The following is a 12,408-nucleotide window of genomic DNA, read 5'->3' as shown; positions in this document are numbered from 1 at the left end:
ACAGGGGAAAATCCATGGTTCCAGCATCTCAAGTCAACTACAACCAATAGTGTGTTTTATTTTTTGCTCTTTTTAATATATTTATAGTATTATATATCCTTATATATCTTCTATAAAGTTGTTATAATACTGGAATATAACTTTTGTTGTTTTTTTATTGAGGTATAATTGACACACAACATTATATTAGTTTTAGGCATACAACATAATGATTTGATATTTGTATATTTGTATATATTGCAAAAGGATATATAACTTTAGATCTTACTTTTCAATATACATCCTATATGAAATGTTATCTTGGACATAACATAGTAGCAGGTTAATGGCTGCTTAATTATCTACTGAGCATGATTATCATAATTTATATATTATTTTTCTCAACAGAATAATCCTTTCAGGTTTTACCAGTTGATCTTTATCATGAAAAACTTGACAATCAGCATCTTTATGCAAGATTTTTTTTTAATATTAGGCTTATTTCATTGGATAAACACTCATAAATAGAATTAATGATCATTTTAAGATTCTTAGTAGAGGGGTACCTGAGTGGCTCAGCTGGTTAAGCATCTGCCTTAGGCTCAGGTCATGATCCTAGTGTCCTGAGATTGAGTCTCTTATTGGGCCCCCTGCTCAGTGGGGAACCTGCTTTTTCCCTCTCCTGCTACAGCATCTCCTGCAGGTGCTATTTCTCTTTGTCCCTGTCAAATAAATAAATGAAATCTTTAAAGAGAGAAAGAGAGAGAGAGAGAGATACTTAGTAGATATTAGCTTCAAATTATTAGTAGTCAAATTATTTTTCCATGTACTTCCCATTTATACCATCATTAGTATCACTTGAATATCCTAATCTCAATAAATTGACAGAGATCTCCCAAAGTAGTCTCTGAAAAATTATTTGAGCTTGTGTCCATCCTGCATTTACCCATTGCACCAGTTGATTCTTATGCTAGAAATCATCTTGGGCTCCAAAGAAAATAATTGAAGACTTTTCAACAAATAATCAGCATCCTCAAGCCAGCAGTGCCATTAACCCTTCACTTCACAATTGCCTAATAATTGAACACTATAGAGAATGCAGCTATAACTAAAAACTTTTAAGCAGAACCCATATGCAGTATCTTTGGACAGTCTATTCCTGGATGTTCTTGCTGGTGTGGGGACTTTGCAAAGCCTAGCTTTGTCCAAGTTGGTCAACAGCTGATCTTTGATGATGCAACTATTACTTGTGAAAGGCCATTGCAGGTTACATACCATCCCTTTGGAAAACCTTTTCCCCATAAAACTATCCAGTATTGGGATAGCTTTGGAGAAATATTCCTTAAAAGAGATGAAGTTAGGGCTTCAGTGAGTCTTCAAGAAGGAAAGCTGATACAGATATCTGCAGGGAGGTGGAGGACTTTATTCGCTAGAATCCTTCTCTGGGCTGAGGAGTACAAGGAGTATTTCCAGAAAAGGAAAAGAGGAGCATTGTCTTGAGTGAAAGAGGAAGAAGGAGGGGCAAGAAACATAGAGGGTTAGAGATCAACAAAGAATCAGGTAATCTTTTTGTTTCCATAAATGGGAAAGAAAAGGAGGGGATTTTTTTCATGTCTTTGAACAGATGTATGAGTAAAGAAAAATATTAACATATTTAACATATTTTGCTGAATAATATAGTATGTAACCCCTGGAGTAGCCATTCAAGAAAAGATAGTAAAGACTCACATTATTTTCCAATCTTCTGGAATTAAATTTATGGTGTTTTCGGATGGGGTGGTGGCAGTGAGTTGTTCTTATCAGGCTGTTTTATGTGTCACCTGGCAGGTATATGAAAGTTACAAAACTATCTTCCCAGGAAATCACTGTGAACCAATAGGGCCCTTCCCAAAGCTCATATATTTTATATGCTGATATGCTCCTATCAACTTCCACCTCTCTCATCCTATCACTAACACTCAGATTATGTCTTTCATGATAGACTTAAACCCTGGCCACTGCTCCCACCTATCACCCCCATTTTTTGCTCTTCCTCCTAGTGTGGGCTTTGGCTAACCTATGTACGCTACACTCTTCGTACCATTGTCAGCCGTGCCTGGTTACTAGTATTTGGCTCAGTAGTTAACTTGGTATAAGCAGCTAACATCAGTCTATGCAACAGAGATAGCACACCAATCATACAGGCAAGGAAAGATGAACTCATGAAACAACTTTTGGTTGCCATATATCACTTTAACAAATTATAAAGCAGAGGGAAAAATCTAGAAGTCAAGTTGGAACTTCAATATCATATTCTGATGCTCTTACATTAATACTCTATCCACCACTCAATAGGAGTAGAGTCACATCTTGTTTGAAGATTAGTTTCCAGTGTTAGTTTTAGGTGTAAATTCAATATAGTAAGAAAAGAAAATTACTTTCAAAATACCTTAAATCATCCATAAAATTGTATATAGTATAATCCTCAACAATTCTAGAAGCCAAACAAACAATTTTTCCTCTAGGATTAGCATGGATTGCTAATGCTTCAGTCGAGCACCAGAGAAAATCATTAGCGTGTGTTTAGAGGCTATGTTGTATTAAAAAATATAAACTACATAAAAAAATATATATATATATAAACTATATTTTAAACTCTTGACATAGAATCAGAGTAGGAAGATGCTCCCACTAGAAGAGACACAAGGCAACTTGGAGAGACAAGGAAAACCACAATCATAGCTTCTAATTCACATTCACTCATTAAGTGGAAATATGAGCAAAAATATCTATGCATCATAGAGTACTTATGACAAATCTACTCTTAGACTAAAGTAAGAGTGCCAAGCCTTCTCAGAGTATTGATACACTCATTCATTTATTCCAGAAACACATGCCATATGCCTACTCTGTACCAAATATGTTGGTTTTGATTCTCTAGGAGCTCCTTGTCTCATGAAGGAGAGACAGACGCTTAAGCCAGTATTGATCATCAGAGGGCAAGTATGAATTTATGGAAACACAGTGAAAAGTCATATTAACTTGCCTGGGATGGGTTATGGTGGTAATCACAGAAGCTTCAGAGAAGTTCATTGATTTACAAATCTCAGTGCAAAAAAAAAAAAAAAAGCTGGTAACTTCCACTCTAAAGGTAAAGAATATATCATATCATCCATACAAGGGTTTCTCCAAAGGAAAAGCTCACAATCTTCCTAGTACTATTTGTTCATTCTTTCATATACTCATTCACTTAATTTTCTAAGCACTATACTGTAGAGATTTGAGTAGGAGCTTTGGAGTCCCTCATCCAGGATATCGTATGTAAATTTGACAATTACCCGAGCTCTCTAAATCTCAATTTCCTCCTCTTTAACATGTTAATAGTAAATGGGATTTTTTTCATTAATTGAGATGATACATGCCAAGTACCTAGCACAGTGCCCGAAACAGACTAAATGGTCAATAAATATGCCTGGTATCGGTCACTGTGCTCTTTTTAAAGTGGACGAGGCACTCTCTGGGAAAAACTAGAGGCCGGATTCTAAGCCAAGGGAAAAGCTTATGCAAACAAACAGGATTAAGAAAACATGCCATGTGTTAGGGGAACAAGACAGTTCAGTTTGGTGATTGTGTAGAGTGTGTGGTTGAGGGGAGTGGCAAGTGATGAGATTGGAAAGATAAGTTAGGTTCAGATTGTGAAAGACTTTATAAACTGTATGAACGAGTCTGAACTTTATCCTGCTGGCAAGAAGGAGACAATGGACATCTTTAAGCAGAGAAGTAATATTATGGCTTTGTTTTTGTTTTGTTTTTTTTTTAGGAAAAAAATTCTGGCAGCAGAATATGTGAGAGACTGGAGTGAGGAGCATAGGAGGCAGAGAGAGTAGTGGGAAATGTTTGCAATAATCCTGGCAAGAAAAATCCAGGGAGTGGGAAATGAAGTAGAAGAATTGGATTTGAGGGATATTTCTAAGGTAGGATTAGCATAACACAATGATTGATCAAATGTAAGGAACAAGAGAGAAGGAAGTCTAGAGTGACTCTAGCTAGAATTAAGAGAGACAAGAAAACAGAGGCATGGGAGATTTTGTTGGTCAGATAAGTAGTATGTGTATGCCAAACATGTTAGTGGAACTGTTGAACAGGCAGTTGAAAATTGGGTCTGGAGTTCATTGCAAAGCTCTGAGCTAAAGAAATAAATTTGGGAGTCATCAGAGAATAGTGAGCAGTGAAAGCTCTGGGAATGGTTCCAGGAAGAGGAGTTCAACATGCTATCTTCTTGGTCTATTGCATTACTTTCCCTGGTATTCACTCTTCTGAAATGAAGTGAAGCGTAATCCATGTCACATGGTCTCCAAAAATAAGGTCTTCCAGTCATCATAGAGCTATTCAACTTTCACCACATTTTATTCCACAAATTGTAACCATAGTTAAATCACTTCACTTTCTAATGCAGAGGAAGTGTCCTATGGCATTGAATTAATCAAAAGATACATGCTTCTTGGACTCTGTTACTTCTTGATGGTGGACAGAAACCATGGCCTCTCACTATGAATAATTTGCTTCAACTTGGCTCAGCCACAAAATGTTAGAGAACTAAATTGCTTATTTTTTACAATGCAAGTATTAACTCATCTTTAGAGAGTAACTGCATACACATTGACCAAGAAGCCCATCTTTTTTTTTTTTTTTCCACAAGAAGCCCATCTTTTTATGACAGAAATCAGAAATCAAGGTTTTAAGGCCTCCTTCCCTTTTGACATTTGTCTTCCTCACAAATCTTTGGGGAGGGGAGTCATTCTTCTCTGTAGATGAGTCTAAGCTCTTAATTATATCTCAGATATACAATTATTTTTGTATGACTCTTCCAGGACAAGAAATTTCTATTGTAGTTGTTTCTAAAGGGCTTGTGATGATCCTGGTTCCACCTTAAACATCAGCCCTGGGCCAGTTATTTGAGGCAAATGAAAGTCTAAAACACTATCATTTTTTAAAATAGTTCACCATTTGCCTTGGTTGAGTGCAGAGAATTTATGGGCAGGAGCATTATTAGGAACTACCATGCTTCATCACTCTCAAGCTAAATGTTGGACAAAAAACAAGATGCAGACTACCAAGATACCCACAAACTGACTGATGGACAAGATTAACCAGAATGGCTTAGCAATTTCTTCATTGATCAATATAACATGTCTTATCAACAGTAGAAGCCAGTTTACCGAATCACCAAAGAAAGAATGTAGAATTGAAATTTAGAAAACCTGAGTTTACATCTCAGGTCCTATCTCAAGCAAATCAATTAATTTCCTAGGGAGTCCGTGTCTCTATTTGTTAGTGTCTCTCTTTGTAAGAAACGAACAAACAAACAAAAGCCTTGCATTTTTTTTTTAAAGCATCAACAGGATAATATAAGTGAGAACACTCACCACAGTGCCAAATAAATAAAGATCCAATACTGGATTTGAATTACTGTTTGGGATCTAAATGAGATGATGGTCTGCTTATACCAGGTGTTGAGTCTTTGCTGTAGTGAGTTAGTGAGATGGAACTATTGAGGTCACAGACCTTGGGTCATATTAATTAGTTGAAGATCCATCTTCATATTAACTATCAACAGATACATTCCTATTTGGGTGACCAAAAAATTCAAGACTTTTAGGAAGTTGTTGCTTTTCTCATTGTGATTTTTTTCAGGTACTCCACAATTGAACATACCCTTACCATGACATAAAAAGAGCTGGAATCAGCTTCAGTGCTGAAGCAGAAAAAAAAAAAAAAAAAAAAAAAAAGGCTGGGTTTTTTCACTTACAGAACTCGAGACTGAAAAGGTAGAGCATACCCAATTTAGTAAAGTTTAGTGTAGAAAACTAGCTGCCTCTGAGACCCTAACTAGGCTGCCTTGATATTGTAACATAGTATGCATGACCAATATCATGCATAATTTGCAAACCTACTTCTATTCCCTAGAGAATTTGGCTATGGATATTTCCTGCCCCAATATAAAACTGGGGAGGGGAGAGGGGATTCCAAAAGAGTTAAACTGAATACAAAGAACTGAAGAGAGCAAACTTAGCAAATAAACCAGTTTTTAAAAGATCAAAGGATATTTAAGGGAACTTGCCAAGATAAATAGCATAGGTTCAAAGAAAAAAAAACACTGATAATAAATTAATATTTTAGAGCTCGATCTCGTAACCCAGTATATGGCATTCTCCTTATATATAATAATGAAATGAGCTCATATTAGCCGATACTCACCAATGGGAAATTGATTTCTGGAGCCCACCTGACATTCAACCCACAACTTGTTACTGATACAAAGATTAATGTACCTACTCATAAAGAATCAGTGGAGGAGATTTGAGGTTGCATCTTATTCATGACCAAATCCTCTCCAGCCAACCATGCGACTTCCTGGAACCATCTGTGAGAAGCTGTGGACTTTGTCATCCTGGGCCATTTATCCAGGCATGATGTTTAATTAGTGCACACAAAGTTGATGTGAAAGGCTTGGCAGCTCATCCCCTCACCCCTGTTGGGTTCATTGCCTCATTAGAAAAGCCCTGGATGGCTGACCAGCCAGACAAAATTAACAAGCACATTTTTCTAACCATCCACAATAGCAGTAACTAACATTTTCATAAAGATTTTAGGTTTACAAAATGCTGTTATGTATGTAATGCTCTTTGTTGCAGTGTAGTAGACAGAGCACCAGACCTTGGATTTGGAAATCCCAAGTCTAAATCTCAATTCTGCTATTACGTAACATTGGAAAAAGTGTTCTGTCCTCTTTATGTCTCAGTTTTCTGCTCTGTGAAATGTCTGCATGGGAGTTGTTTGGATTAACTAAGATGGTACATATGAGAATAAGTACACCTTTGCTGGTATTTGGTGATTATTGTCGAGACCCAATCTACTGCCTTCCAACTTTTCCATCCATCCAGATTAAAGAGGAAAATGCTCTGCCACGCATCTGAAAAGGTGGTGGCCCCAGATAGACCCTCTGAATACTCTGAATAGATTGGACAACCATTGACTATAGAGGTTTGCTGAGAAGACAACACTAGGAAATCCAGGTGGGGAAAGTGGAATGAAGAAAGCGTCAGATAGGTTTACATGTCTTCAGATAAGATCTCATTGGCAATCCAGACTTCCTAGAAATTATTTTCTAGCTGAAGCAAGATTCTTATTGGTTGCTGATGCAACATGGTTATTCTGTGTCCATATGACCAAAGGGAGCACTTTGGACAAAATCACAGAAGACTGTTAAAACTTGACTCCAAAATAAAGATCTAGCCTCTTGCATCTTTTTTCCCCTACACGTTCTGTTTCAAAATTCCACAACTGAATCCTGAGCTCTCTCAAGAGAAAGGGGCTGGAGCTCATGCAGGAACTGCATTTGAAGGAAAGCAGTGATTACCTCTCCTATCTTTCACAGTCAAATAAATATTTACTAAGTAAGGACACACAGCATACATTAAAATTAATGCTTCGCACAGCTTTGGAAATGTCTGTCATTTCTGTCAATGTTTCAATAGCTCCATGACTGTGAATGGCTCTGCTGTCTCTCAGTGAGAGCTGCCATTTTCCTGACGGTGCTCAGCAGGAGATCGGGGCTGATTATATACTCAGAGCCAAAGGACGAGCAGCTAAGCAGAGGAAAGCTCAAGGGAGAGGGGACAAGCTTACATTCAGTGAGGTCTGCAGCCGTTCTACAGTATTTGGGGAGAGTAATTTAATGGTGATTTCAAATAAAGAGAAGGGGCTGCACCTAATAGGGACATCCGTGTTTATAGACTATTAGCAAAAGAACACTGGAGAAAACTGACAATCATCTTTCCTTGGTTAAATAGCCTATGCAGAGCTATGTCTTCTGTATGTCAAGTTGTCACCAGCCCAAGGGTTTAGGAAGGGACAGTTTGCACTTAAAAGATATTGATGCACGTGTTTACCCAAGTGTCATTCATCCAAAGCCTGTGCAGGGTGGAGATATTTGGACTGGAGTAATTTTATTTTAGTGCTTTCCCCTCCTCTAGGAATAATGGCAACTCGTGACACTAATCTGGAGGTGGAAGTGATGGCTAACAGTTTCATTAATGGTGTATTTATGATCTCTTTAAAATGCCGGTGATCTACTCCTCTTGGAAAATATATACAACCATTAAGAAAGCCACTTTTTTCTTAGCCATTGCTCTTTCCATTGGCACCTTGGGTCCTACGGCAGCTACAGTCACCAGAAAATGAAAGAAATTTGACCAGCTGTTTTTGGGACAGTGAGAGAAACAGATCTGGAGAGCTGTAAAATTGGAAAAAGTAAGAGGTGAGATGGGAAAGAGCAAACAGAGAGGTATGTGTTACACAGTTGACTACATTTTCCAAGTATTCAGAAATGAATTAGTGACATTCCTGAATGTGCTGGAATGTCTTGCTTCATTCCAGCTGTGTTTTCTCTGTGACTCATACTTTAGGGTCCCATCTCTTCAGTTCTAATACACGAGTGGTCCTATTTAACATCAGTGCTACCTTCCTGCACTTCTTTTTGTTAGGAAGAAAGCCAGTGCTCTCTACCAACATATTTACCGATGAAAATGCTTCCTCATCAAAGGTGTTTTACATCTTAAAAATGGGTTGGAAACTCACTACAGGAGCTCCATCTCTAATGCTTCTTGAAGTTACCTGGGTGTTTGAAACATTTTTATTATTTCAGCCTAGGTTTCAAAGAAACTTGAATGTATAATTCCAACATTCAGAATCAACATTGCTTTTAGTTGAGGTTTCCTAAAAGCAAAACCCCAGATGAAGATTCTTGCAGGGGAGATTTATTGAAGAAGTGTTCTCAGGAGAAAGCACTCTCAGTGTTCTAAGGGTGGGGAAATCAGGACAGCAAAGGGAAAGAAGCCAAGCACAGTCTAAGCTCAGGTGAAGTCCAGCCTCAATCTGAACCTGTGGGGAGCTCTGGAGGATAAATAATTCCATGGTGTCCTTTCCACTTTGAGGCAAGGGAGCTAGAATTTCATACTTCAGAACCAGTAAACCACTAACTCCAGGAAGCCCCAGAGGAATGTAAACTACCAAGCACTTTGGGTTCTTTGAAGATCTAGGCAAAGAATGTCCAACGGCCTAAGGCTAGCCCTCTTGAGAAGGTATGAGCTGTTAGGAGCAAAACATACAGGAGTTAGGGTATGGTATTTGAGGGGATCTGTGTGGAGTACCAACAACATATACTATGACATAGGATCATAAGGTCATTTAGTCACCAAGCAATCATTTAGTGCCTACTATGTGCCAGGTACTGGGCCAAGTGCTGGACATATAAAAATGAACAAGAAACCATTTCATGTAAAACATCAACAGCTGGAGGAAAGGCCGGACAGATAAATGAAATCACAAAATGTAATGTGGTTGGTATTTTCAAAAATAAAAGTGCTATGAAATCACAATGAATAAGTACCTAACAGCAGGGGTGGATGTCATGCAAAACTTCAGAGAGAACCTAATCTTACATATCTGACACTTTTGAATAAAGTAGAACTTAGAAATCTTTGTGAAGGGATGAAGTTCTGCACACTCAGCTTAGCTGAGCTCTGCTCACACCCTGCATTACTGTTGTTTTCTGAGACATTCATTAAATATTCACCCAGAAAACATTTAGTGAGAACCCGATATGTTCCAGGAACAACAATGGGCACTGGGGAGACAAACAGAAAGAACAGTCCCAACCCTTGGAGGAGCTTACATCCTGAGCCCCTCAGTTTCCATGTAGAAATGCAGATTTTCCATCTGAAAAATAGGGTTTATAAATTCCTGATACCTATCCCTACTCAAGAATAGTTCATGAAATGTATGGCCTCAATGGAATTGCTTCCAATAATTAAGATCTCAAGGTCCCCCACCGGGTTGGGACGGGGAGCAGTGGGCAGGAAGCAAGCAATTTTTCTTTTTTTCATCATTGTGAAAGATATGGATAAAGTTAGCCACAGACTTAAATGCAACTCTTAGTGACTATTATCCCCAGTGGAATATCCAAAATGTCTTAATATATGGTCAAAAAAGAAAAGAAAAAAAAAGAAAAGAAAAGTAAATGAATCTTAAGCTCCCTGTGATAGTTACTACCATAGACAGCCAAGCAAAACCACATATGAAAATGCATCAGAATGAAGGATGGTGACACCCAGGGCCCAAATCTGGACATAACTGTCAACAGAAAATGAAGAAGGAAAGCAAATAAGGTGGAGGCAAAGCAAGTCCTAAGTGATTCTTGTTCCGTGTCATCTGCCACAGACCACCAGCTGTGATGCCCTCCTCTGGCAGGTCCAAAACTTGCCCGAACTTTCCTAGACAGCCAGGTTCAACCTCTCGAATGAAATTATCCAAACCTTTCTCTTAATTCTAACAGTTCTTGTGTCTATGCCACTCATTGAATTCTTTGAAAATCATCTGGTCTTATTTCTTAACTGTCTCTTGTATCCCCAACAAGTCTGTAAACTCCTGGAAAGTAAAAAAAAAATTCTTATTCTTTTTCATCTCCCCAAGCTGAGTACAAGGCAAATGGAAGAAAGCAAAACTCATGCTTGCTAATGGAGGAACAGACAATGTCCCCAAACTCCAAGTGTGCCCTCAAATTCTGATGGACAAAGCACAATGTGGGTGCAGGAAGAGATTGTATATTGGCAACAATGCAGATGAATCATCAAGCTTAGCAAGATTAGCCTGGAAACAAAACAGAGAAGCATGAGATCAGATTTGTGTCTAGTGAAAAAGATGACAACCCTAATCAAAGGGTTGACAGAAAGCAAAGAGCAAGAATCAGTTTAAGGAATAAGTCAGGTTCAGAGCTGGCAGGGGCTGAAAGGCAAGATGTTAGGGAAATAAAATTTGAAAGTTAGGTCTGGACCATACTGTTTAGATAACTCTGCTGAGATCAACCTCCTTTTTTATTCTTTTTTTTTACATACAAAAAGATGTACATAATTAATGTACATGACTTGCTAAGTTTGGACTTAAGTACACATCCACCAATCCATCACCATGATCTATGCCATAAACCTACCCATCATTTTCGTGGTTGCTCTTGCTCTCTTCTCCTTATCCTCTTCTTCTTTTTCCTCTTCTTTCTACCCCTTCTCCTCCTCCTTCTCTCATTTCTATTACTATTATTTTGTGATAAGAACACTTAACATAAGATCTACTCATCAAAATTTTAGTGTACAATACAGTTTTGGTAATGCTACTGTGTACAGTAGATCTCTAGGACTTACTGATCTTGTATAACCCAAACTTTATAGCCTTTGCCTCATAACCCCTCATTTTTTCCTCCCCCCAGTTTTTGACAACCATAATCTACTCTCTGCTTCTATGACTTGATGATTTTACATTATCATGTAATTGGTATCATGTAGTATTTGTTCTCCTGTGTCTGGCTTATTTCACTTATCATAATATCCTATAGGTTCATCCATGTTATTGAAAGTGGCGGATTTCCTTCTTTAAGGCTGAAAATATTCCATTGTATATATATAGATAGAAAAATAGAGATAGATAAATAGATAGATAGATGGATAGATAGATAGATAGATAGATAATAGATAGATGATAGATAGATAGATAGATAGATAGATAGATAGATAGATAGATGTATGCAACATTTTAAAAAATGATTCATCCATCATTGGACCTTTAGGCTGTTTCCATGTCTTATCTACTGTGAACAGTGCTGCACATGGAAGTGAACATGGAAGTGCAGATGTATCTTTGGGATCCTTGATTTCAACTTTGATACATACTCAGACATGAGATTCTAAAGCATATGATTGTTCCATTTTTAGTTTTTTAAGGAATCTCCATGCTATTTCCTATAGTGGCTGTACCAATTTACTGTCTCACAAACAGTATAGAAGGGTTCCCTTTTCTCCACATTCTCACCAACGTTTGTTACATTTTCATTTTTTGATAAAAGCCATCTTAACAGGTGTGAAGTAAGTGACTGTCCTCTTTTGATGACTAAGTCTCTACTTAGTGATTACTGTCGAATTGTGTGGATGCCTGCCTCAAAGGAGAAGGAGTTACATGTCTTCACAGCTTACATGAAATTCCATTTTTGAGACTAAAATTCTTAAAGACTACAACAATTCTCTGTTCTTCAATTTAATCTGCTGAAAAGATTACAGAAACTCTGAAATGGCTATACCCAAAGGAAAGAACATGTGCTCCAAGTAACAATTTATCAAGATGCTCCTGTTGTTTCCAACAAATATCTTTGACTTTTTTGTAGGAATAAAAGTAAGAAATAGGTAGAAATTAGCTGAAAGTAGTGAGGGAAGCCCTTAAGGAAGCAGAAAAATTGAATGCCTAGATCAGCACTGTCTTCAGGACTTTCAGTGATAATGGAAATTCTGTATCTGCACTGTCCAATCAATATGGTGGCCACTAGGTATTAAGCAGTTGAAATGT

At 37.7% G+C, this 12,408-nt stretch overlaps 1 protein-coding gene across 1 annotated transcript in view; it reads left to right on the top strand.

Moving 5' to 3' along the window:
- The first annotated feature begins 1,420 nt into the window (after window positions 1-1,420).
- Window positions 1,421-12,408, top strand: part of ZNF462 (zinc finger protein 462) — a 188,650-nt gene continuing 177,662 nt past the window's right edge. The window contains exon 1 of the mRNA XM_041763294.1: window positions 1,421-1,539. The gene's annotated coding sequence lies outside the window, so the exon portion shown is untranslated. The remainder of the gene's footprint in view (window positions 1,540-12,408) is intronic.

The sequence above is a fragment of the Vulpes lagopus genome, chromosome 7, assembly GCF_018345385.1.
Source record: "Vulpes lagopus strain Blue_001 chromosome 7, ASM1834538v1, whole genome shotgun sequence".
NCBI lineage: Eukaryota > Metazoa > Chordata > Mammalia > Carnivora > Canidae > Vulpes > Vulpes lagopus.
This window is presented reverse-complemented; position numbering and strand designations above follow the sequence as displayed.